General features: G+C 40.2%; 1 long non-coding RNA gene across 4 annotated transcripts in view; it reads left to right on the forward strand.

Moving 5' to 3' along the window:
• Positions 1-26,355, forward strand: part of LOC119238588 (uncharacterized) — a 101,978-nt gene that overhangs the window by 47,805 nt on the left and 27,818 nt on the right. For all 4 annotated transcript variants that reach the window (XR_008554125.1, XR_008554126.1, XR_005123600.2 and 1 more), the window contains 3 exons: positions 1,731-1,831; positions 19,488-19,550; positions 20,781-20,857. This is a non-coding gene — a long non-coding RNA (uncharacterized LOC119238588). The remainder of the gene's footprint in view (positions 1-1,730; positions 1,832-19,487; positions 19,551-20,780; positions 20,858-26,355) is intronic.

Here is a 26,355-nt window from a genome sequence, read left to right on the forward strand (position 1 = left end):
ACTCATGGACACATCTCCTAGTGAGTTCATTCAGAGTTGGAATTAAACATTAAATAGCAAAAGCCCTGCGAGATGGTAAATGAACATATTTCATCCGCAGCTGCTACGGCCAGGTGGTAAGCTTGATGTTGTGACCCAGGAAATGACCATGGAATCGAGACCTTGAGTCATAAGGACGCTCACAGATTACTTTCTTCTCATCAAAAAGATGAGGAAACTTGTAGTAACCTCCTACCACAGCAGTAAGCAGAAGGAGGCATTTCATAGCTATCATTCTACAAAGAATTTTCATAGTAGAATAGAAAAACCTGGAGATTTGCAGCTGTGCATGATTTCCTGTAACAGCAATAACAGAACTAAAGCCAGAGAAACACATTTATAAAATATTTATTGCTTCAAAAGTAAGCTTTGACCACTTATGAACTGAGATTTAAAAGTATTTCTAATTCATGGATATTAAACTAATTTCATTTATTTTATTGAATATACCATCTTTGCAAACATGTATATTTAATTTAGTTTAAAAAGTGATAAAATGGATGCACGTTTAGTGACCACCAAGCTTGTAGACTAAAACATGACCAACGCCAAAACTTGGCCTCCATCCCTTGATCCATGCGCCTCCCGCACGCCCCCTCCCCCGCCCCCCGTCATAGAGGATGCATCCCTTCATTTCAGGCACAGGTGGTCTCCCTAACTTTCCTGGTTGTTCAGCAGTGAACTAAAAAGATGTTGCTGCTGGTTTATAATTTATCCTGCAGCTTTCTGTGTCTTCTATTGGGTGAAGTTTCTCTGTAGCACTGATATGTCACATTTCCAGAAACAGAAACTCCAGATTGTAGCATCACCAAATAATAGGCTTGCAGCAGACATGATAGCCAAGGTGCTGGCCCTACCCCTGGCCTTTCTCAGAGACTCTGCTCACCCCCTGCAACTGAGCAAAGTGTGGAGCACCTGACCTTGTCCACGCCTCGCTCCTATTAACAGCTGAGTGCATGAGCTTTAAAAACAAGCCAGGCTTGATAATAAGAACTGGAGGAACACACATTTACTTAGTTCATGTTGTCTACTGGGTTTGAGAAGTTAGGCAGAATTGGGGCTTTGGGTACCACTTTCTCCGTTTACTCTGTTTTGCAGAGTAAAAGATGGAGGGAGAACAGTTTTGAAAGTCATTCTCTCCTGAGTCCCAGCTGTACTTCTTTCATTTGGGTAATGTGTGTTGCTCATTTTAATCACTGCCTCTTTGTATGTTTGTTTGATGGGTTTCTATTTCTTGAACTGAGTGTCCCTCATAAAGTCAGGCCAGAGTTGAGGAGAAAGGTAATGTCATAGAAACCGTAGTGGTCCAATATGTGAATGAGCAAAAGTTGAGCCAGGAAAACATTAACTTCTCCAAATATTTCCAATAAAGAGAATTTAGTGAAGGGAATTGATAACCCAAGAGATGGGGGAGCAGAGGACCCTCAGCCCCAAACAGGAGATGCTGACACAAGCTAGAGATTAGCAACAGCAGGAGGTCAATGTGATATCTAGGCCAGAGGGATGAAAGGAGGAAGTGCTACCAGAGGCAAGGGGTTGGATCAGGTGGGGATCCCCTCTGGTGAAAGGTGTGGCCCAGGAGGAGGTGTGGTTGCCAGAGAACCATCCAAGACAGAGGAGGAGGGGAGAAATAGCTGTACTTCATTCTTCTTCGTCCGCCCTTGCAATCTCCTGTTAATACCTTTCACTAGGTGAGTTCAGCCAGAAGCCAAATGACCCTAGATCCTACAAGAGGGAGCAGAGCAGAAAAGGATGAAGAGTGAATCCAAGGCCCAGGACAAGCACGTATGAAGTAAGGAATTCTTCTCTTTAATAGAATTAAATTAGCATGAATATCATGTATGTGAAAACAACCTAGACACCCAGCGATCAGCAAAAATTTAATTAATTATGAAACATTATGTGGACCTGAAAAATGATATTAAAAGAATTTGTCATTATGTGAGAAAATATTAAGAATTTAAGGTTAAATGAAAATATAGGAAAAAATTATATGTACATTCAAATTTTAATTTGAAACCATGCAAAAATGATTGTGTATGACTTCAACAACTTAAACTATGTATATATATATATGTAAATATATCGCATACCAACAGATAAATATTATTTGAGACAACTGTTTTTGTAATTTTTAATGATTTTTTTGGTATTGGGAAAATTCTCAATTCTTGCCATTTATTACTTTTATAATCAGTAAAAAAGATAATCCTCATAATCACCTAGAATATAGAATCCGTTGAGTCACACAGTAGATCCAGAAAGGTTATCTGCTATTTGAGGATATGGCTATTAGAAAGGATAGTTATGATGCTTTCTTACAGTATTTACATTCTGTACGATATTTTTACTATTATTTTTATAATACCCATATGATAGGTATTTCTACCTCGTAGATAGAGAGACTATACAAGATCAAACTTGTTGTAAAGGGCAGAGCCTAATTCTGAGCCTTGGCCTAGATGTCATTTTCAATGACATCTTGGGGTCATTAGTACTGTTCTCTGACATTTCATACTTTACTCTATTCAAGTAGGAATGTGATTCTCTGTGGCCTAGGTAGTGTGGTCATGTGATTTGCCTTGGCCAATGAAATGTGAGAAAACAATGATGTGCTTCAATTCCCAGTAGAAACTTTAAAAACCAGAGTGTAATTCCTCACTCTCTCCGTACAACTATGGAAATCACAGGAACACACTTAGAAATGAAGCTTCTAAACATGTAAGTTCTTTAGATTCCTAGTTAATTAACAGTTTGGGGCATGCAGCATGAACAAAAACTAAACTGTCACCATGGTAGGGCATTGAGATTTGGGGGTGGCCTCACACATAACCCATTTTGATAAAAACAGAAATTATTATCTTCACAATACTCAACTGGGCTTCTCCTACTCCTATCCATTGTCAAAGGCAATTGAGTAATGACCATTTGAGAGACTGCCCATACCATCAAGCAAATAAAAATATTAGAGCAAAAATAGCCAAAGACATATTTATTTATTTATTTTTCATAGACTTTTGTTAGGTTTTTTAAAAAGATTTATTTATTATTTATGTATACAAGAGCTGGGGTACAGGCCAGAGTTGCGGGGGGTGAGAGGATTCACCAGAGACAGAGTGGGGAACAGAAAAGGCAGATTGACTGAAATACACTGCTGAGGGGAGCAGTGGGTGAGACAGGAGAGGTCTGCTGGGACATGTGGGTTGGCTCCCTGGCTGGGGATCGAACTCGTGCTACCGCAGCTGCAGACAGCTTCATAGGTTGTGTCTTAACCCCTTGCACCACCAGGGAGGCCCTCAAAGACATTTTCAATTCTTTAGAATAATTTCACAGATGACAAAGGCCCAATTATCTAAATTAAAGGAAAGATGAAAGAAATATAATTTGGATTAAAACTAAGCACTGCCCTTTTGTTCTTCCTATCCCCTTCTTTAAAAAGCATTTATTGGTTTCTTTCTTTCTTGATCAAAAGCCATTAAAACAGACCTAAATATGGAGGCGACTTGAAAGAGGCAGGTCCAAACAGGGGTTCGGTTTGCAACAAGAAGAGTAGCAGCCAGAAGGGTCCTGGGTTGGTTACATACGGGGAGATGGAGCTATTGAGAACCGGGGTTCTCACAGACAGGGAACAAAGGGATAAATATGGAAGAGGGGAAAGCTAGAATAAATTTTATGATTTGGGATTGGAATTAGAAGTACCCTTGAGTGCTCATGATGTTTGATGTAAATAGAAAGAGAATAAATATAGAATATGTGTGTATGACCACACACCACACATACACGCTTAAATACATAAATGACTGACTCCTCAGGGATGTGTCTGACAAACAACTAGATGAGTCTGTGATACATTTCTGTAATCAAAGTAAGGAAAAGATAGAAAAGAGGAAATCTTTTAGATAAGGAAAGGAAAGGATAAGGAACCATGCCAAAAGCTCTATATGTAGCTACTTCCACTGGTCCAGCACAGACAATTTGAACATCAAAAGAAATAATAAGAATGGATTACAATATGTTGAAATAGTAGGAAGCCATGAGTCCACACTGACTTCAATAAATGAAAAGTTAAGTTGGGAATAAGTGGGAAGAGAAAGTTTTTTCTTAGTATAGGAAATGAACTAATAAATGTAGCAGAAATGATTTTATTGGAAAACCACCATTTCTAACACAGTAAAAATTCATTCAGGGATGAAACATACCAAAGGGTGCTAAAATTTTTGGGTAGAAAGTGAATCATGAACAAGATTTTATATTGTCTCAAAATAGCATTCCACAATATGTTTATTAATCACAAGAAAAAAAAGACATTTCAAAGAAACCTGGCAGATGCCATTACAAACAAGGAATCTAAATTAACACAAGTAGCAACAGGACAAATAGATGTGCGCCGGGACAGGATATACCAACAAGAACATAGGATCTGCCATACTCCCGTCACAAAATATGTCATCAGTGTCTAATCATGAGGAAGCCCTGGAAAGGACAAATTGCAAGACTGTTTTATCTGGAAGAGGAGAAAGCATACAATTGGAAGGACCAGAGGCTAGTATTCAACAAAATGATCGGTCTACAATCTTTAAAATGTCAAGGTCCTGGAGGTAGGAAAGCTTTAAGAACTCTTCCAGGTTGAAAGATTATAGAGACTGACAAGAGGCTTACTGGGGTTCCCAGCATGGACCTTCTGCTAGATGTTGCTGAGATTTGCTGAGATTCTGCATCACCTAAGTGGGACTCTGGTCAAGAGTAGACAGGATATTTTTCTAGACTTCTTATAAATTTTCTGTGAGTTTGGAGTTGGCAAAAGGGCATATTACATGGATCTCTTTGCATGCTACAAGTTTCCCAGTGGCTGATAAAAAAAAGGAAGGATGTTGGGAATAGAGAGAGGACACTGAGCAGACATGTTGGCACGGCTAACATTTCCCTCAACATTTTCACTGCAATAAGTGGTGATATTGACTAATGATGGGGTAGGTGGATAAAGAGGCTTTCCAGGTTCTTAAAATTCTGTTTTGCATAGTTAGATGAGAAGAGTAATTCAGTGAGTACAGCAAGAGATGGAGGAGATTCTAAAACACACATACACACAGCCCATAGATGCAGACGACAGATTGGTGGTGAGTGAAATGGGTGAAGATGGTCAGAAGATATAACCTTCTAGTTATAAAATAAATAAGTCACAGCAATGTAATTTACAGCATGGTGACAATAGTTAATAATAGTGTATTATAAAGCTGCTAGAGGAATGGATCTTAAAATCCACATCACAAGATAGAAATATTTTAATTATGTATGGGGAAGACCGTTAACTAGATTTATTGTGGTCATCATTTCACAATTTATACAATATCAAATCATTATGTTACACACCTGAACTAATGTATGCCAATTATACCTTAATAAAAAAAATAGTGCCTAGCTGGGTATTTGTTGAGTATTAAAATCATGCCGCAGCAATTTAAAAGAGAGGGAGAGGAGAAGCAGTTAAGGTCATAGGAGGTAACTGAACTGGAGTCTGGGAGAAGCTGGGAGCTAAGCAGTGAGGCAGACAGCAGCCATGATGAGAAAGGAAGAAGCAGTCAGCTCTGAACAGAGCCTGGGGCTGGAGGAGCCTCTGCAGAGGAAAAGGAGGTGAAGTGTGAGTCTGAGAGGCCAAATTTAGGTAACCAGGTTAAAAAAGAAGCCAGACCAGAAAATGAAATATATATATGTATAAAATATAAAGACAAAATTAAAAATAAGAAGCAAAAGATTACCAAGACCTCTTAGAGATGGATAGATTATTTATTGGTGTTAGAAAGTGAAATTACAGGGACTTGTAATAATTTCTGTGTCTGGCAGTTCATGGGAAAGACTGGAAAATAGGAGAGAAAAATATAACTTTCAGAAGAGGAGCGAGAATAGCTAGAAAAAGAAAGGAAGCTAACATAGTTGCTGATTGCAAGACTGTTCTACCTGGAAGAGGAGAAAGCATACATTTGGAAGGACCAGAGGCTAGTATTCAAAAATCACAGAGGAAGAAAAATAGGTATTTCCCTTTAAAATTGCTTCCTAACTATAGAAAAGTAGTCTGTTCAATATTTTACTCAGTAACTAAATGAACAGCCAGTGCCCCAAATGTCATTCTGAAATCAGAGAGAGCAAGAAGGAGGGACAGGGACAGACTCTCCAGGCCTTCCTAGTTGGGACCTCAGGCTTCTGACCTCAGGAATCTGACCAAGGGGAGGGGAGCCCCTCAAAATATTCCTGCACAGCCTGAGGACATCTGTCTTTGGCTCCCCTGTACCTAATTCAGGTATCAGTACCTAATGGTTGCTCAACCAATGTTGCTTTAACTTCCTGAAGAATAAAGGTCTCTTTCTAATGATAAAGGCAAATGAAAATAAAGGAGAGGTTTGTATTTCTAGGTGAAATCTCTAGGATATAATAAGCAGAGTAAAAAGTTACATTAAGGTCACCTATTTGATTTTTTTTTAAAGATTTATTTATTTATACAAGCGCTGGGTATAGTCAGAAGTACGGGAGGGTGAGAGAATTCACCAGAGCCAGAGCGGAGAGCAGAACAGTCAGGCTGACAAAATACACTGCTGAGGGGAGCAGCGGGCGGCAGGAGAGGTCTGCGTGCCATGTGGGACCCTCCTCCGGTGGCCGGGTAGCAGCCGGGGATTGAACCGATGCTGCAGAGGCTGCGGGCAGCTTCGAAACCCAGCGCTCAACTGCTGTGCCACCAGGGAGGCCCCACCTATTTGATTTTATGTTAAAATGTTTTGAAATAAACGGTTGCAAAGATTTTAGCCAGTAATTTATCACTCTAGATTGCAGGTGTGATAACCATTTCTAGCCAGCCTTAAGAGAGTACTATATAAAATTTCCATATTTCAAATAGACCCGACTAGGGAAAAGAAAATAAATGATTTTGGAGAGGGGAATTTTTTTTTTTCCTTTTTAAAAAGACTAAGTGGAAACTGTCCTCTTCTGATAGGAAAGACTAAGCTTTAGGGAAGATTCAAATCTGGAAAGATAGAATCTTAAAAATCATAGCGAATAGTAGACTGGGTAAGAAGGCAGGCAGGGCTATCAATTTAATTACTTCTGTTGACCTTGTTGATGGAGAAATACTGGTAATCAGGGACAAATGCCCAGAGGCGACCAGACATCAAGTTGTCCTAATGTTATAAAGCCACAGTCACATCATGATAAGGGATTATGTTGGCCAGGATTCTCCAGAGAAACTGAACCAGTTGGAGACACACACACACACACACACACACATGCACACACACTCATGCACATGCGTGCACACTGGGAAGGAGAGATTTATTATAAGAAATTGGCTTACATCATTATGTATGTTGGGAAATCCCACACTCTAGTATCTGCAAGCTGGAGATACAGGAAAGCCAGGGTGCAAATTCCACTGAGTCCAAAGGCCAAAGACCAATGCTTCAGCCCTCCTACCCTGGGGTATGTGGGTGGGTGGGGAGGGCTGTAAAAGAGAGAGAGAGAGAGAAAATTGTCCCTTCTATTTTCAGGGGTTCTATTTAGGCCCTCAAGGGATTGGAAAATGCACACTGGCATTGAGTGGGGCATTTTGCTTTATTTAGTCTACAGATTCAAAGGCTAATCTTCTCTGGAAACACCCTTACAGATACACTCAGAAATAATCCTTAGCCAAATACCTGGGCCCTCTGTGATCCAGTCAAATGGACACATAAAATATTAACCGTTGCAAGAACTGATCCAAAGAAAATTATTCCAGAAGAATCTGAGAGAATTTTGGGTTGTACACTCATTAAAAACCTAGTAACCTACAGGTAACAATAAAAGGCACTGAATTACAGATTAAATATGGCTTTCTTTAAAAACTGTTCTCCAAGTGAAAGAAAAACAAGCTTTTCTTTCTCAGTGATTTGACTGAGGAATTAAACCAACCGGGAAGAACTAGGAGGGCATATTCTGATGATAAAAGACCTTCTTCAATACAAACCTAAAACTCAAACGGTGACAGAAAAAGCCACGGTGAGAATAAGTTTCATTAAAAACCTGAAATATTAATTGAATCCATTCTGCAGAGTGGAGAGCTCTTAAGATGAATGAATCAATATAGAACCCAACCTTCTTTTTCTTCAGAGCAGAATTCACCCCCTCTGGATTGGATTTCTGCCTAAAAACAGCTCTGGCCAAAATGCTGGATGGCAGATGGGGGTGGGGACGCAGTGGCTCATGGTCTGAGGCAGCTGACTTCTCTAGAAGCCCTGTTTCAGGAAGGAAGATAAAGAAGACATCCCAGAGTCAGAATTCCCTCCAGGATCACAAGGTAGTCCTCCAGGAAAGCCTCCTTTCAAATGAGACACTAAAGTGAAAAGAATCTACTGCACCTTTGAGTTCTACCAGGCAGTTTTTGAGCACCTACTATGTGCAAAGCACTGTTTTTGCACTCAGACTCTACTTGGAATGCCGAGCTGATGCCATTGTGAACAACCAAGTGTATAGTTGAATCACAGTGAGAAGAGGAGGTGTCAGGGCATCCTGGTGCAGATGAGAGGTCAGAAAAGGCCCCTGAAGTCTGGACACTACCCAAGCCTGACCAGAATACACCTATGCAGGGCCATGGTCTGAACTTCCCCTGATGTTCTGAGCAAGGGGGTTGCTGGGAAGGGCAGAGCTGAGCAGCCATTTGTGAGCCTATAGAAGGAAGCAAGGCACTTGAGCGCTGTCCTTTTTTCATTAGAGTCATTATGGAAGGGAGACAAGCCACTGGGATGGGGACCTTCTCTAATCCCCCCTAACCCCCAACCCCTGGGGTGGGGAGCCCCAACCTCAGCAGCAGCCTGCCTTTGCCCTACCTTGCCAGCTCCTGTAGTTACAACTCCACCTCCCAGCCTCGTTGGTAACTGATTCCACTCCCTTGCCCTTTAGCCTGCTGGTTTTCTCTCTCTCCTTCAAACCTATTTTTTAGAAATATTTTCTTCTTTCTTTTGCTGGACCAAACACCCTTTTGTTTGCACTTGTGGTGGCAGGTGGCTGGCCCTAGAACCCCAGAAAAGTTCTGCTGGTTTTTAGATCCTTTGCCTGGAAACGTAAGGTAGACTAAGATAGAGATGGGAAAATGGCTGTTGTCTCTAAGAAATTGAAAAATTAAAGCTGGAGGTTTAGGGTGTGTGGATAAGCCCATGGTTTGCAACAGGTATTGATTGGGGGAGGGACTTCTTTGTATTTTGAAACAATTTTTTTTTATTGGCTTTCTTTTTAGGGCAGCTTACATGCAAAACAGTATGAAATAAGCTTTTGAGGTCATTCCAGATTTAAAATTCTGTGAGCCTATGTTTTCTATCATGCCTGGTTTATTTCTCTTCCTAAATACACCTAATCCTCAAGAGGAGCAAGTCATCAAATTAAGCAACTTGAAGTCCAAGTGTTATAGGACAGGGAGAGGGGCAGCCCAAACCCCACAAACCTGCCTATTCTACATGGGTTCTGCCATCCGCCGCATCAACACAAAACATAGGAGACTTTAATGGGAAGGAACTTTAATAAAACTAGGAGACAATACAGGTAAGGCAAAGAGTCTAGTTTCTAAATGAAGCATCCAGAGTTACCCGTCCCCTCGTGGGTAAAAGTCCATCCAAATGGGATTGGCCCAGAACAAGGCCCCAAAGCCTGCTACAAGTCTAAAGCATCTTCCAGTGGGGACCCACAGAAAAGGGTCACAAACAACCGGACAAGCCCGGAAGGAAAAGAGCAAAATCAACATCAAGATAAAAGCTGCCATGGTCACCTCCCCACGGGTCTCACCCACATCTGTGTCACCCAGTCCACGACCAAAAGGCAAGCGCAGTTTCTTCACGTGTCTCTAGGCTCCACGCGCCTCCTCCAGGGCTCCTGGCTCCATCCTGCTTCCTTCCTCAGTCTCTTCTGCAGCTTCTCCTCTCCCTGCTCAGCTCCACCCTCCCTTGGATGGGGCAGGGAACCTTCCCCTTTCCTGGGGACCACCCTGTTACACAAGGAATAAATGAGACAAATTCTGACTTTAAGGAGTCATAAAAGAAGATAAAGAACCCAAATAAAATTATATTTTAATTGCTTAATAAAACAGAAAAATAAATCATAATCAAAACTACTGCAAATCAGATACTCATAAAAGTGGTAGTAGATCGATGGCAAAAACTTCCCCAATTGTTCACTCTTCCCAGTCATGCCTGCCACTAAGTGAGTTCACAATTTCTTCAGTCACAGGTTAGTCTCTACTTCCTCACCCTTTGAATCTGAGTTTGTCTATGACTTGCTTTGGCCGCAGAAAGTGGCAGAAGGGAAGGTGTTCCAATTGTAAACCTAAGCCTCAAGGGATTTGCATGTGTCCTCCCTCTCTGAGAATACTGTCACCACCCTAAGGCAAATCCCAATCCAATCGGCTAGAGGGGGAGAGAGACCACTTGGAGGAAGCAGGGTTGTTCCAGCTGAAGCTATCCTAGGCCATGTTCCAGTCAGCCTATCCCTTCCCTCTGAGAGAGCTGGGCCAAGATCAGAGGACCTTTCTGCTCTCACGCAGCATTGTCAGAGAACAAAGGAAATCATCCTGTAGCCTCTAGGTTCTTTTAGGCTGGCAAGTAATCAAATGACATCACACAGATTGATAAGAGAAAAAATTAAAAGGAAGTTTAATAATAAGTATACTTCCTGTATATGTGGGAGAGATGCAATATGACTGGGTAACTTGCTGACATGGCTTTAGACTTCCTCATAAATAACCTAGTTATGAGAAGAGAGGTAAAGGTCAGGGGAGAAACGGAAAGTCAGTTAAGGGAGGGCATAACAAATACAGCAACAGGAAGGTATGCAGACACCATTGGAAAGAGTTTAGGAGATTAGGTCTTCCCAAACGTACCCTTTCAAAGTGTGCATTTTTTTCAAAAGCAACCTCACCAACCTTCAGAGCTCCTACCATGAAATAAACAAACCTCTTGCTAAAAAGACAATTGTTTTTATATTTTTATTTTATTTTATATTTTTTACATCATTTTTCATTTTTACACCATTATGCATTTTCATATTGGTTATATTCCCCATACAATTCCCCCCCCCCTTATTTTGACCCTAATCCTTGCTTCTCCCCTCCCCTCCACCCCTCCATAGAGTGTGTCTGGTTTATAGTTGCTTGTTGATTTTGATTTTTACTTTCTTATAATTAGTCTTTTTCCTGGTCCCTTATTTAGGTTTTCTAGATTCCTGCTATGAGTGAGACCATCTGGTATTTTTCATTTTCTTTCTGGCTTATTTTGCTGAGCATGATCCCTTCCAGCTCCATCCATGTTGCAGCAAATCGCATGAGTTTATCTTTTTTGATTGCTGAGTAATATCTCTTTGTGTATATACCACATCTTCTGGATCCAGTCATCTATTTTGAGGCATTTGGATTGTTTCCATAGCTTAGCTATTGTAAATAGTGCTGCTATAAACATAGGGGTGCAGGTGCCCTTTGGAATTAATGATTCTGTGTCATTTGGGTAAATACCTAGGAGTGAAATTGCTGGATCATAAGGAAGCTCCATCTTTAGCAGGTTGAGAAATCTCCACACAGCTCTCCATAGTGGTTGGACCAGTTTGCACTCCCACCAGCAATGCAGGATAGTTCCTTTTTCTCCACATCCTCGCCAACATTTGTTGTTGCTAGTTTTTTTAATATGTGCCATTCTCACTGGTGTAAGATGGTATCTCATGGTAGTTTTGATTTGCATTTCCCTGATTACAAGTGATGCTGAGCAATTTTTTCATATGCCTGTTGGCCATTCTCATTTCCTCTTTGGAGAAGTTCCTTTTTAACTCTTCTGCCCATTTTTTGACTGAATTATCTTCTTTGTTTTTGTTGAGACTCTTCAGCTCTTTGTAGATTTTTGTGATCAGTCCTTTATCATTAGTGTTGTGTACAAAAATGTTCTCCCAGTCTGTGGGGTCCCTCTTTGTTTTGGTTACTGCCTCTTTTGCTATACAGGAGCTCTGAAAAGACAATTTTTGAGGGTGCAAATTTTTGCTCCCTTACAGCAGTCTGCAGATACACGGTGAACCCTAATGAGACCAAAGAGCCATGCAGCTAACCTGTAAGATTTGTGACAATAAACATTCACTGCTGTGCGCCACTGCAGTTTGGTTGTTACTCACTTCTACTGTGACAATTGAACTGATACCACGTTTTGCTGAGGAAGTTGTCTATCAACAAAACCATGGAGAATGACAAGGACTATTACAGGCAGTGGAAACAAGAGGACTTTCTGGTCAAAGCAAAACATGAATAAAACTGTGGAGGGAGAAATTCTGAGTATGGGCACAGATTGCCAACAACGCAGTTTAATGAAAAGGGCTCAGAATTTCAAGATGACCATTATGATGTCAACTGCCAGAACTGATCTGAAGGAGTGGTCATCCTCTACCCTCTGAAAGAGGGTTCATTGTGGGCACAGGCCTCTTAGATGCTGGGGTTATGGATTACAGTTTGCACTCCACTGAGCTGGGCCAACAGTGCACGGGAAAGAGTCAAATCTGGTCGTTGCATCTGTTTTAGCACAAGCCTGGAACAGGACGCGGAAGTGAATACCTTCTTGAAACGAAGATAATCTGACTGGATGCTGGAAAAAAAAGCTGGAACAAGTGAATACAGATATTTTTACTGAAACTGAGAAGCACTCAAGTTAGATTTTTGTACTGGTGTGCCATTGTTATTTTGCCAAGAAATTAAATTTTGGAGCATGCAGGGGTTACCGAGATGCTATCACATTGGACTGCATCAAAAATCTCTGGGGACATTGGTGGCATACGAAATATCAATAAATAACTCATCCCTTTCTGGAGAAAGTGGAAGAAAAACAGTGTTGATTTTCTCATATTGATTGTTTGCTTTTACTTTATGCCCCTCCCATTTCCCACAATTGCCACAATGCTAGGTAACCTTTCTGTGTCTCATTGCCCAAAAGAAATAGGCAAGATACGAACTCTAGAGGAAGAGCGAGTGCCCTGTTTCTGGTCAAATAACCAGCTTATTTGAAATGACTAGAAAATAAGATGAAGAAAGTGTATAGCTGAGAAGGGAGGCATATAGCTGCCAGGGAAGGTGGAGTAGGGTGGGACAGCCAAGTAGAACCATGTCTCTGCAACTAAGTGTTTCACTGCCATTCTGTGGAATATAGTGGTTCCTAAACAGTGCATTCCTGAAAATTCTTCAAACAGAAATTGCAACTCAGACACTTCTATCAGGGAGCTCTGAGTAATTAGATCCTGTTATCTTGCTCATCCACGTGACCATTTCCGACCTGGTTATTGCATAGACAGAGCCTCTTTCCTAAACAATGCTGCAGAGGAGATGGAAGATGTTTCAGAGATAGTGCTACTCAGTCAAGTGTCACACACCACTTTCTCCAACAAGCACTGAGAAAATAATATTAATTTCCTCTCTCATTACTTTATTTGAATCTGATGCCTGAGGTGTCTAATAAAAGCTACTTTACTGCCCTGAAATATTTCCTGACTTAGTGGCTATTTTATTTCACTATTATGGGACATGATAAGAGGTGCAGGGAGTGACACAGGAGAACTTCAATTTGAATTACAAGATTTCTCATTTGCAGTTTGGGCACCGAGACAGAACAGCTCGGCTCTGTTTCATAGCCCTCCAGCCAGAGTCCACACTGGCAGGGAGATAATTCAGAGTCCTTGAGCATGAGCGTTCCAGCGGCATTGTCTAAGTCTACAGAGTAACAACTCAGACATTAAGAACCTTTAGTGGGAGCTAAGAGAATGAACGAGTGTGGGGAGCAGGTGAAAGGGACCAAAAAAGGAATTATGTCTATGTAAAGGAAACTGCTGATTGTGCAGGCTGGGGATGATAGCTCTGCTTAATATTTACCCAAACAATACCAGAGCCTCATGGGGTATAGGGATTAGAAGCTGCAAACTCCTCAGTCCACCAAGGGGGAAACTGAGATCCAAAAAGGAAAAGATGTCTGGTCCACAAAGATCTCCTACCTCCCAGTTCAGGATACCACTACCCCATGAGATTTACTTGCAGTCATCTCTGCTTCAAATAAGAACAGGCACCCCCCTCCCAAAACCAGATTTCTGAGCACGGAGATATTTATCTCTACCATGCCATCCTCAAAGTGAACAATCCAGAAAGGCCCACATCACTGTGTGTGCTTGGTTTGCCATCTCAGTGAATTAATCCAGATTGATGGGTTCCACCCAATGGATGCCCGTCACGCCTAGCTCCTTAGGCCACACTCTGTCAGACCCAAGATTTGGTAGCACTACTTTATTTTTCCTTCATCTCAGCAGATTATCCATTGAGCAAAGGAAATCAAAATCCTCATCCTTCCTGCACTGGACGGTGTCTTTGGGCTAACAGTCACTGGAGGGATGATGGTCCTGAGGTCCTTGGATTGCATTCACAATCCCAGCTGTCTGATCACAAGGCCTGGAAGTTCCAGGCTTCACGTTCTATCCTGAAAAAAAAACAAAACAAAACAAAACAAAACAAAACAAAACAAAACAAAACAAAAAAACAAGTGCCCGGACCTCATGAATTGTGACTTTCTTTTCTTACCCACAAAGAAGCTATTGTTAAGTCAACAATAGGGATTTCCAGGACTGAGATGGATTTTTCACCTGTGCCAAGGGTGTAACTACTTTTCCACCCCCCCCCCAATCTTTTTTGCAAATAGTCATTTGATTTTTCCTATGTGTGACAGATTTATCAGTAATGCAAGTAATCTTCCCTGGACAAGTTAGAAGGCTTTGGGGAACAGACATAGTATCTACCTTCTCATCATTGCCTCTTTGACAAATGCCTCCTCAACTCCAGTTTCCATATCGGCTTTCATGTCTCAGCTTGAGATCTTTGGTTTAAATCCCTGATTTATTTTTACTCCTGTCCCCAATGCCAACATGGGAGAGTTCAGACATGTTTTCATATGCATTGAGATGTCAGAGAAATTAAAGAAGAGGCAGATTTTTCATATCAGCCAGTTAAAGACTAATTACATCTCTGCTTTCCAGCAAACCAGTGATTGTAGGCTAATTTTCAGTTATGAAACAGAAACTGAGGTTAATGAGGCTAATTGTGTTTACCAGCATTTTCGAACAAAAGAAAAGAAGCCAACTCAATTTTGAAGAGAGTTCTTTGTCAGGCACAAATTGGGGAAAATTGCTACAGTTGTATCAGCGTTTCCTGAAATTGCTTAGTGCCATGCTTGGGAAAGGAACATCTTTGAATACAAGCTAACAGTCCAGAAAATCAAGTCCTTAGACTGTGAGGTTTTCCTGATCCAGAAGGCATTGCTGCATGACAATGATAGCTGAAATCTTGAAAGCAGTGAGTTGAAGAGACTTTGAAGTGGCCAATTCTCAATTTTGTTCCATTGTGCAAAGGGAGAGAAGGGGAATGAATTATCATATGCTTAAGTCTGATAAGTCCAGATCTAGCTTTGCTGACTTCTGAAGGTGGATAGGGGTGATACAGCTAAGGACACGCCTGAGAAGAATACTGCATCTAGCTGAAGACTAATGTGGTCCTGACACCCTAATGTGAGGTAACTGCAGTACTGACTGCCTCTTGTTTGGATTGCCCATGAATGATTCATTCGTCTTTTCCAACAATTCCATCAAGTGAGGAGACTGGCTATAACCAACCCTAGGAAAAATCCTCTGTCAAGAAGACAGAATTTCCTGAGGCCATGAACAGCTTACGGCGTAACAGAACAATCATTGACCTAATAACAAGTTCATGGGAAAAAGAAAAATGCTTCTGTGGTATTGTATCACTTCTGTCTGGAGTGGAAGGGAGGCAGCTGGAACTGCCCATATTGTCCACGTGGGTTTTGTCCACTTGTTCCCTTTTGATTATACTTTGACCGGATGGCAGGGCTAATGGTGTTCTGGAAGAAGCTGCTATGCGACCACCAACATCAAGTTACTTGGTTCTATATTTAGTTTCTAAGATCTCAATGTTTCTAAAGAGGCTGCTACAGAGAGTCCTTTGGGGGTATTTTTAGACTCTAGTGGTGCCACAGTTTTAAAGAGGACAGTAGTATTTTGAAATGCATCACATTGCCTAGTAGGACTCTAAACAACATACTCTGTTTTAAAGGAGGTCTTAGGTCCTCCAACTGCAGATCGTGTGAAGTAACCATATCTATTGACACCCATCATGATGATGACTATGTGCCTAAGACAAAGCCTGGGTTAATTAAGCACATGCTGGGTGTCTGGAAATACAGGAGTAAAAGATGACAGGCTTTGCATGAAAGGAATCCACCCTGCCAGGGAGATCAGATCCACCTATGGTTGACAAAATTGGTCATGAAACAAATCGTGTGTTTTCAAAAAACTGTCACATTGAGTTTAATTAAATGTTGCAATGCAAGATACAACAAATGCTGAAAGCAATCAGAAATCAAAGATCCTTCATCAAGGCACAATTCCAGCACAACCTCTTTGGTCTCATCACTTTAGTCATGTCATCTTGCTTTCCTTTGGGTTCTCAAAGCACAGAGTTTCAACCTTCATTTGGCATTTATTTCACCATGCCTTATTGATATACTTGTCAATTTCACTAACTTCTTCTTTAAATTGTAAGCTCTAGGACAAGAACCTTAATCTACATTTATATTCTTCACAGCACGTAATACTAACATAAATTGGACACCCAATACATAATCACTGAAAGGAATATGAAGGAAGTGGGGTTATTTGTGTTTTCTTAGAGATTATTGGAGAAAGAATTATAGATAATATGAAAAATAAGCCAGAGCTGCAACAGCTAGAAGGGTAAGGATTTAGGTAAGAGAAAAAGAGTTTGGCTTTCTAAGAAGGGGAGAAGAAATTGAGCAAATTGAAAGTAACAAACTTCGTGGATGAGTGGTAGTGGTCAGGGTAGGGATCAATCCTGAGAGATGTGATGGTAGATCATAGATAAGAAAAGCTGAGACAGATTTTGCAGATTTTTGAGAAACCAGTTTAAGTGTAAGAAGCTTATGTTTACAAAATTCAATTCATTGATCTCTCACATCCCTTTCTGAAATGCATGAAGGTGTTTCTGGGGTGGACTTCTGTGAGCTCAGAAAAATATTTATGGTTGTGAGTTTGCAAGTCTGGATGCCTATAACTCTGTTCATTTTAAGACTGGAGAAGTGGGGTGCTTAGGTCAGCAGCAAAGGTTTAGAATTAACCTTATGTACAAGGAAGTCCTTTATCAAAAGTCAGGCCTTGATATTCTTTTTTTTAATTAATTATTTTTTTAATTTTTTAAAGATGTATTTATTATTATTTTTTAATTTTATTTTTATATTCCCCATACAATTGCAACCCCCTTATTTTGACCCCAATCCCTCCTTTTTATTGGGATCCGAGCAGCTGTGGTCAATCTGATTAGTAGACTACACACACACACACACACACACACACACACTCACACACACTCACACACACACACATTAAGCGACATATGATATATATGAATTGATCTTGGTTCATAAGATGTGAGTACATGTCCCCAGTCATGTCAACATGACTCATCAGCCATTTCTATTGTGGTGGCTTTTCAGATATCACAACTCAAGCAAGACAACAATTTTATGTTCAATTTTTCTACTTTCCCATGGGATCTATTGCTTAAATTTGGGGGAAAACAATCCTGGGACCATGTTGCTTAACTAAGATTACATTGCTCATCTAGTTATGTTGGGTTAGCTCCTTTTTCTGTGGCCACAGGCCTGAGCGAGCGTGAACATCCCCATTCATGCAAAGGGCCATTTGATCACAATAGGGCTTTGAGGTCACTTGAATTCTGACATTCTACTCAGTAATCTCCAGAGCTCTCCACAGCAGAGCCAACCCATGGGAGGTTCCCAGTGGGCACAGAGGCCCTGCTCATTAACATTTTATGTCCATGAGATAAGGGCATCTTGTTTTTGAGTAGAAAGCTAGTACTGAGTGGCACCCAAATTTCCCCATAGCCAGGCATTCTATGTACTATTGTTTGCAAAATTATTACAAAAACATGCATTCTCACTATGTTATAGGGAGAGGAGGTGGTACAGGAAAGGCAAGAAGCTGCCACCACTGCTATCACCACCAAAATTATACCTTCATTCTTCTTGTGTTTATCAATTGAACGTTCTAGAAAACCCTCCAGCCTCCATGTTTAAACCTAGAATTAAAAACATTCTGAAAGTCAAAGGAGAACTATGAAGGTCCCAGGCCAGATGCAGGCCCATGTTCTTCATAACCTGCCCACTCTTGGCTCTTAGAACCTTGAGTCCAACCACCAGTCACCCCATACCACCTGTCGCTCCCCATATGCCCTGTACACTCCTGCTTTGTTTGCTCCACCTGGGAAGCAGCCCCTGTCCTCTGCCAAGTGCCAGAAATGTGCAGCATTCCTGCAGCCTGGCTCCATGCCATCTCTTGTGGGAGGTGGGCAGAGCTTGTCACGCCCACCCGCATGCCCGCAGCAGGATGCCTTGCATGCTTGTCCCCTGCCTGATTTGTCACATTGTAATAAAGTTAGTGCCTTGACAAATATGATCCCTACTTATTGTGAATTCACTAAGGGCACAGGATTTTACTTTCCTCATCCAAGAGCTGGCATAGTGTGGGTGTTTAGAAATAATGTCTATTAGATGAATGGATGACTAAGCTAGTGAATTCAGCAATGAGTGAACAAAAGGAAAGAACTCTCCATTTTTACCTGAGGAATTGCTTTCTAAGTAGGACAAGAGTACCATTCAACACTCTGGAGATTCTTCCATGGCCTAAGCTACTCTTTGAAGATAGAACTAAAGGCTATAAAATAGGTCTTAGAAGGATCTGGTAACCAATATGTGAGAGAGTGCTTAGGAAGATGAAGAGTAGCAGGAGGCACTCTGGCTACCTCCCATGGCATCACAGAGAGCAAACTGCTCCTTTAATAGAGTGGACACCGGTGTTGCTCTGTGTGTGTACAGGCATGTGTGAGTACAGGTGTGTCTGTGTATGAGTGTGTGGGTGGATGTGTCTGTGTGTGTGGGGGTGTGTGTATGAATGTGTGTATGGGTTGTATGTTTGTGTACATGTGCACATGAAGTCATACACTCATTTAGAAGGGCAGTGCAAGCACATTGCATGAGAAGCAGGACTTGAATTGGGTGTAGGGCCCATGGAGAATAAACTTGAGTAAAAAAGTTAAAAAACAGACTATCCACAAACATTGAAAGCACCTGCATATTGAAAATAAGCAAAAATACTAGTTAAAGAAAATTTGCAGATTTCTAGGAAAACTTACATTTAGCCATTAAAAGACAAATAAAAATGAGTGCTATTGCAAAAGACAATATAATCTCACTCTTCTCCATGTTATCTACTTCATTTCTTTATGGTTTTCCACTTTCAAAAATGCTCCTTTTTTTTTTTTTTTTGTCTTCCAGGTTGAAAGCAAGAAGAATCCCACAGTCTGACTGGGATGAGTTTCTCTTCCTGGCTGGAGGCAGGTGAGTGCCTGGCACCAGTCAGACCTAGAGCACATCAAGGTCTTCCTGGCAACAAGCAGGAAGCATATACACTGATATAACATTTTTTTGGGGGAAAAAAAGTGACTATAATAAACAACAATTCTCTGAGTTCTATCCTATATGTATTTATCAATCCAATATTCTAGAAAACCTACTGAGTTCCATACTATAGAAAATCTATCTCTGCAAATATTATTTAATTTTATATTTGATTATAGTTAGAATTTCATTTATAAAGTGAACTACCATCCGGCCTACCATGGAGAGTAAATATTCATTTAGGCCTAGTTGACACTAGTAAAACGAACACCAGAAGCAAGGGGTTAAAGAGAGTATTTCTCCTTTACCTCTCCAAAAACTTCATTTTTTTCTCTAAAACTCTTTCAATGGTCACCAAAATTCTCAGATTCTTTGTGTAACTATAGAAGTGACCTTGTTTTCTCTGAAAATAAAATGCTGTCAAAGCGTTTTCTAATGCTTTCTAAATGAAGGTCAAAAAAATAAAACTAAGTTTTGTTGGAAGAATGCTTCAAGTTTAATTCAATTACAGAATCTCATGATTTAAAGGAACTTGAGCGATCATCTGATAGAAGCCTTCAGTGAATCACTGAATTCTAGCCCAAGTGGGCATTAACTGCTGCTTGGCTCCCCCAGTGACAAGAAATACAAGACAGGGCATGTCATTTGTTTCCTGAAAGTTCTCATTGTTGAAAGTTCCAAGTACAATATGACTCCTTGAAACTCAGTTCGATTTCTGTTTACTGGAGCTACGCCTACCACCTTCAGCTTTTAATGGCATGACAGTGTCCATGAGAGGGCCACTCAAAAGCCACGTCCTACCTGAATGATAATGCCCCAGTCTGAGAAAATTAGGGCAAATTCATGGTGAGCAACAATAAGCCTTTGAGAACCAGACTGCTTTATCCTATATGCTGGCCATTACCCATAAGTGATTAATTAAGTACTTGAAATATAGCTGAACTGAATAAATATGTGCTGTATGTGTAAAGGACAGTAGATTTGGATAGAAAATAATGTAAAGTATCTCTTTAATTTTGCATATTGAAAAGGATGTAGTAGAAAAATAAAAAATATTTTATTACATTTTATTACAATTACCTTCATGAATTTTTAAAATCTTTTTAATGTAGTTGCCAGAGAATTAAAAATCTGTTATACTAATTTCACCTGAAAATTTATCACATCCAGCCACAAAGATCCATGGGAAGAAGCAATGGTGCATGAACCCAGTTGGTATCCTCAGAAGTCCCTTGATGATTAAAAAGGTAGGTACCCCCTTGTATGCCTAAGGAAGTCCCATTTGTGGGCCCATTCCATTGCCTGCCAAATTGTAAGTTCCTGTTGTAAAGCAACCATACCACTTTTGTTCCTCTTTGATTTTGCCCTTCCTCAAATTCTTTAGGGTGATACTAACCTCAAGTCCAGATTGTCTTGTCTTCTGGAGACAGAACACTGCTTTAATCCCATACTTTTAACAGACCTACTTTCCTCCCTACACGCCCCCTGACATCTACTGGTTATTTTAACCACAGGTATTATTCCCAAATCATGAATACTTATGGCGTTGTATTTCCTACACTGTCTTAAAACACTCTTGTTGATTAAAAAACATAACAAAACCCAAATTAACAATGTTCTGCACATTCACATCCAAGTAAATTGTTCTATAAGTGAAAATTCCAAATTGCCTATGAACAATTGCAAAACATGTCAAACACATAATAAGGACTAGTCAAGAATGAAATAATACACAGGAAAAGTGTTTCAGAGCAGACAAACTGACCTAAATTCACAGTTGACTGTTCTGTGTAGCTAGGATTTCGCTAATGATTATATTTGTTCCATCTCGTCAAGGCTGATCTACCATTTATGCGATCCATTGATCTACAGACAAGAATTAATTGCAGAACTCAACAACTTCTGTCAAAGGAAGGTGCTTAGTTTGAAAATACAGTTTTTAGTTGCAGATCTTTGCTGATGTCTTTTAGAATTGAAATTCATATGGTAGCAACACCAAAAAAAAGAAAAGAAAAGAAATTCTATGCAAATCTGCATTTGCCAAAAGGAATTTGGAAACTTATGTCTTAATTTATACTTTGGGCTCATATATATTACATATTTAAACTGCTTCTTAAACATATTTCTTGGAATAATTATCAGTAAAATTAAAATAAATTATTTCTCTGTAGTGCATGACAAAAATAAAGATGGGAAAATACAGCAAATCATTTTTAAATAATCTGGGTTTCTTTTCTGTGTTTAATATCACAAGTCTGTTTTTAATTCTACCCATTAAACGTAAGAAATAAGTAAATAGATGCTGTATTGGTTAGTTTTCTTTTTTTGTAATTTTATTTCATTAAAATTCCACCCCCCCCAGTTTTAGTGAGATGCAGTTGGTATTTATCACAGTAATACACAGCAAAATGGTTTGACTTACATATTGTGAAATGATTACCATAATAATTTTAGTTAGCATCCATCATCTTATATAGATACAATAAAAAGAAAAAGCTAAAAAGAAAAATAATTTTAATTTACATTTAACTTCAAGCTTATAAATGTTATATAGCTACATAATAATAACTTAAAGGATGACTGCAAGCAGGGGTTCTCTTTCATCTCTTCATTCTCGTCTACACTCCCAAAAAGCAGCCTCAACTCTGTCAGTTTTGAGTGGTTCAAGGCTATCACCTTACCTCTGGGGATATGCTTGTGACTCCAATTCTTGATTTGTTCAATTTAAAAACTTTTTTATTGACTTCTCAGAATGAAAGATGAAGATCTGGGTCACTTATGCTGCCCCCTTCTCCTCTCGGTTCCCAGCATTTGATCGTAAAACTTCCCGTGTTCCTCTTTGTAGCTTTAAATGCTATTCTATTTCTTGTACCATTGGCTTTCAAAGTAGTTCTGGACACCCTACTGGTGAGATGAAGATATTTGTGTCTCCTTTCTCTCCAACTTTCTCCTCCTCCCTCTATCCCCCAGTCACCTACAAGTTGACATTGCCAAGATTCTCTATATTAACTTTCTGTACTATGACTATGAATAAACATACTTTGTTCACAAATTGATAGTAAAAATCTAAAAGAAAAGAACTGGTTTAGCTTATTATGACTGTAAATTTTGTTCATTGCTGTATTGAATTGCATGCTTGGATTACATTTCTTTCTTTGCAGGTCTCACCTCATCTAAGAACATGTTTAGCATTATAGTTAAAATTATGCTATTCCCCTCAATCAATGACATAAAATCAAACAATATTCTACTTTGCTTCTTAGGAGGACCATTCTGCTTCTTCTCTTTTGTTTATTTACTTTTCTTTTTTAAAAAAAAAAAAGATTTATTTATTCATGCATACAAGAACTGGGGCACAGGCCAGATGTGCAGGAGTGTAAGAGGATTCACCAGAGACAGAGTGGGGAACAGAACAGGCAGACTGACTGAAATACACCTCTGAGGGGAGCAGTGGGCAAGACAGGAGAGGTCTGCCATGCCATGTGGGTAACTCACTGGCCTGTGGGAATCAAACCAGCACTGCAGAGACTGCGTACAGCTTCATAGCGCTGTGCTTAACCACCTGCACCACCAGGGGAGGCCCTATTTACTTTTCTTGATGTTTTAAATTTACTTTTTATTTTAGTATGTTTTTTGAACTTTAAGTTATCTCCTACTGTGTAGGCCAGATTATCTTCTGAAGACATTTGGATGTTTTTCTATTCAGGATCTAAACTCTTTTTCACCCTGAGGGATTTTCTACAGTACACATCTTTTTGGGGGGTCAAAGCCAAATTTCCTCAATAGGAAATTTAAAGGCCTACACTCCACTTTCCTAATAGCTTCTGCATCTAGGCTGTGGACAAGTTACCTAGGATTTACTTATCAGATTTCCCTACTTAGGACTTTAAATTGGGAACTAGTGACTCAAAGTTACAGGAGCCATGGAGTATTTGCTCTGGAATGGAAGGTGGTATTGTGGCAACAGACAAATATTGAGTTTCTGTGGACTCCAAGCCACAGTGTGAGAGTCCAGTGTCTGGGGAAAGCAACAGCAAGGAGGCGTGGTGAGCTTTCCATGGAAGTGAGCAGTATCCCCCCAGACAAAGCCATGACATAAGTTTGACAACTCTGGGTATTTAGCTACCCCTTCTCCACTCTTCTCAATCTTACTTCACTCTTACCAGTTTTGAGATGGAATTTTCTGAGTCCTTGTTAGCTAAAAGAATTTCTATTGTAACATCCTACTTGAGTTGACATAAAATTCTAGGTAGAACACCATTTCACATTGCTTGTCTTCTAGCATCCAAAGTAGTTTTTAGGAATATCGAAGTCAGTCCTAGCCTCTTTCTTTGTAGATTAAAATAATAATAGTTTCTGAAAGATCTGGGGCTCTTCATCCCTGGTCTTCTGATTTCATAAGGCTATGTCTGGACAAAGGTTTCTTTTCATCATTTGGAATCAGCACTTAGTGTACCTTCTCAAGTGGAGAATCCCATTTTCTGGAATACTTTGACTCTTGAAAAATATCTCTTCACATAGATAATTTACTTCCCTTTGTTTTTCTAATTCTTTCTTTCTAAGAAGCTGACAGATCTAATAGAAACTCCCCAGAACTTTCATCTCTTGTCTTGCATGCTCCCCCTTCCCATCTCTGCCTTTCTCCTCTATTTTCTGAGAAATTTCTTAGACTTAAATCATTTCATCAAATTTTTTGCCTTACTTACTTTTTGGCAATTACCCTTTAGTTAGTAGGAGCCTTTTCTTTTTTCTTGTTCTCTGTGTCTTTCTTTTCCAAAACATTTGATTCTTGATTTGTTTGTTATATTTTCTAATTTGTTTGAGTTTATTACTTAGGGAGGTTTTAAGCAATTCTCATTTGCTTGATGAATGTTTTCTCCAGGGCTTTTTTTGAGTTATTGGGGTTCTGGTAGTTCTACTCATTAACTTTGTGCTTTCCAGCTGTGTGTGACTAGCTTCACAGAAGATTGGGTAACGGGATGGTGTTCTTCCAAGTGAGAGAAGGAAAAGCATTATCTTGCCAGTATATGACACAGTTCAAATTTGTCAGGCTTTCCGATTTGCTGGATGTAAGAAGTGTGTGAAATTACAATTTATGTGTGATGGAAGTAAGGTGTCTCTCTGGACAAATCTTTTTTTTTTTTTTTTTTTTTTGTGGGACCGTCGCCGGTGGCGGGGATCGAACTGGCACTGCAGAGGCTGCAGGCAGCCTCGCAACCCAGCACTCAACCACTGTGCCACCAGGGGAGGCCCTCTCTGGACAAATCTTTTTCATAATAAATTCAACACAGAATGGGAGGATGAAGTCTATTGTGAAGCCAGCACACAAGTAAAAGAAGACGAAAAATAAATTCCACTTGAGCCAGACTACATGCCCATGGTTCAAATTTCATCCTTTTGAGTCAACCAGTTCTTCTTGCTGACAGATCTTCCCTGTTTCTTCTCTGTGTAGTGACAATTGACCCTTGATGTCTGTCAGTCACTTATCAGCTATCAGAGCTAAGGATACTTTGTCTTATCGGTGGTTTTTAATCTGTTCTCAGTCACTGACTTCTTCAAGAATCTGATACAATCATCAGCTCTTTTCACCAGAAAAATGTACATGTCCCAAATGACTTGCATTTAATTATAAGGAATTCAACCTCTTCATTGACCTTGGGACCCAGATGTTAAAAGCTGTTCTCCATGATCTGTAAAGTCCAAGTTTTATAAATTGGAAGACTAACCAATGAGCAACATAAATAATTAACTATGTCAGAAAAGGTCCTGCTATCAACATTACTCTAAGAAAAGTGAGCAAAGAAGTCTGTTAATAGTAGTACCTTATCAGGGCCTCCCCTGGTGGCGCAGCAGTTGAGCGCTGGGTTGCGAGGCTGCCTGAGGCCTCTGCAGTGCTGGTTCGATCCCCGGCCGCTGGGCGAGGGTCCCACAAAAAAAAAAAAAAATAGTAGTACCTTATAAAAGATCTTCTGCTGAAAACCAGAGTTAAAAAACAAACCAAATGTCTAGAGCACAAGAGTTAGATCTCCCACCCAGCCTGCTCCCTGGCAAGGACATCTAAGCTTTGTGAAAATGGCCTCAAAACTAGTTCTCAACCTGATTGTGTGCCCCTGACCAGAGAATAAACCAGTTTTGCCATCTGATGACACAAAACTGGACATGTCTTTGGAATTGTAAACACAGGGTTGGACTTGGTTCACAGAAAAATCTCTATAGACGGGAAGCTAATTCCATAGAATCACCGGGAGGCTGACCCAGCTCCTGTTGTCACTGAACTCTTGTCCCTCTGAAGAGAACATTCAATCTGCTCTGTCTTCTATTCCTTAGGCGAGGGGACAGAGTCGCATAGTCCCCAGAGATGGAGCTTCATGACAGGGAATTACATCTAGCTCAAGAGTCACCACTGGGGCCTCCCGGTGGCGCAGTGGGTTGAGAGCAACGTTGTGAGGCATAAGACCTCTCCTGCCTCACCTGCTGCTCCCTTCAGCAGTGTATTTCAGTCAGTCTGCCTGTTCTGTTCCCCACTCTGTCTCTGGTGAATCATCTCACCCTCCCACACCTCTGGCCTATACCCCGGTTCTTGTGTAAATAAATAAATCTTAAAAAAAAAAAAAAGTCACCATTATCCTTATAGGTAATGTCAGGGAATGTAATTTCTCTTCTTGGAGTTGGTGTCAAGGCTGCAAAATGAGACTCAGGAACTTGCTAGAGCATGTCCTTGTCCCATTTCTCTCTTACCTGGGGG

This window comes from Talpa occidentalis, unplaced genomic scaffold (genome assembly GCF_014898055.3).
Source record: "Talpa occidentalis isolate TD23 unplaced genomic scaffold, MPIMG_talOcc4v2.1 talOcc4.11, whole genome shotgun sequence".
Taxonomy (NCBI): domain Eukaryota; kingdom Metazoa; phylum Chordata; class Mammalia; order Eulipotyphla; family Talpidae; genus Talpa; species Talpa occidentalis.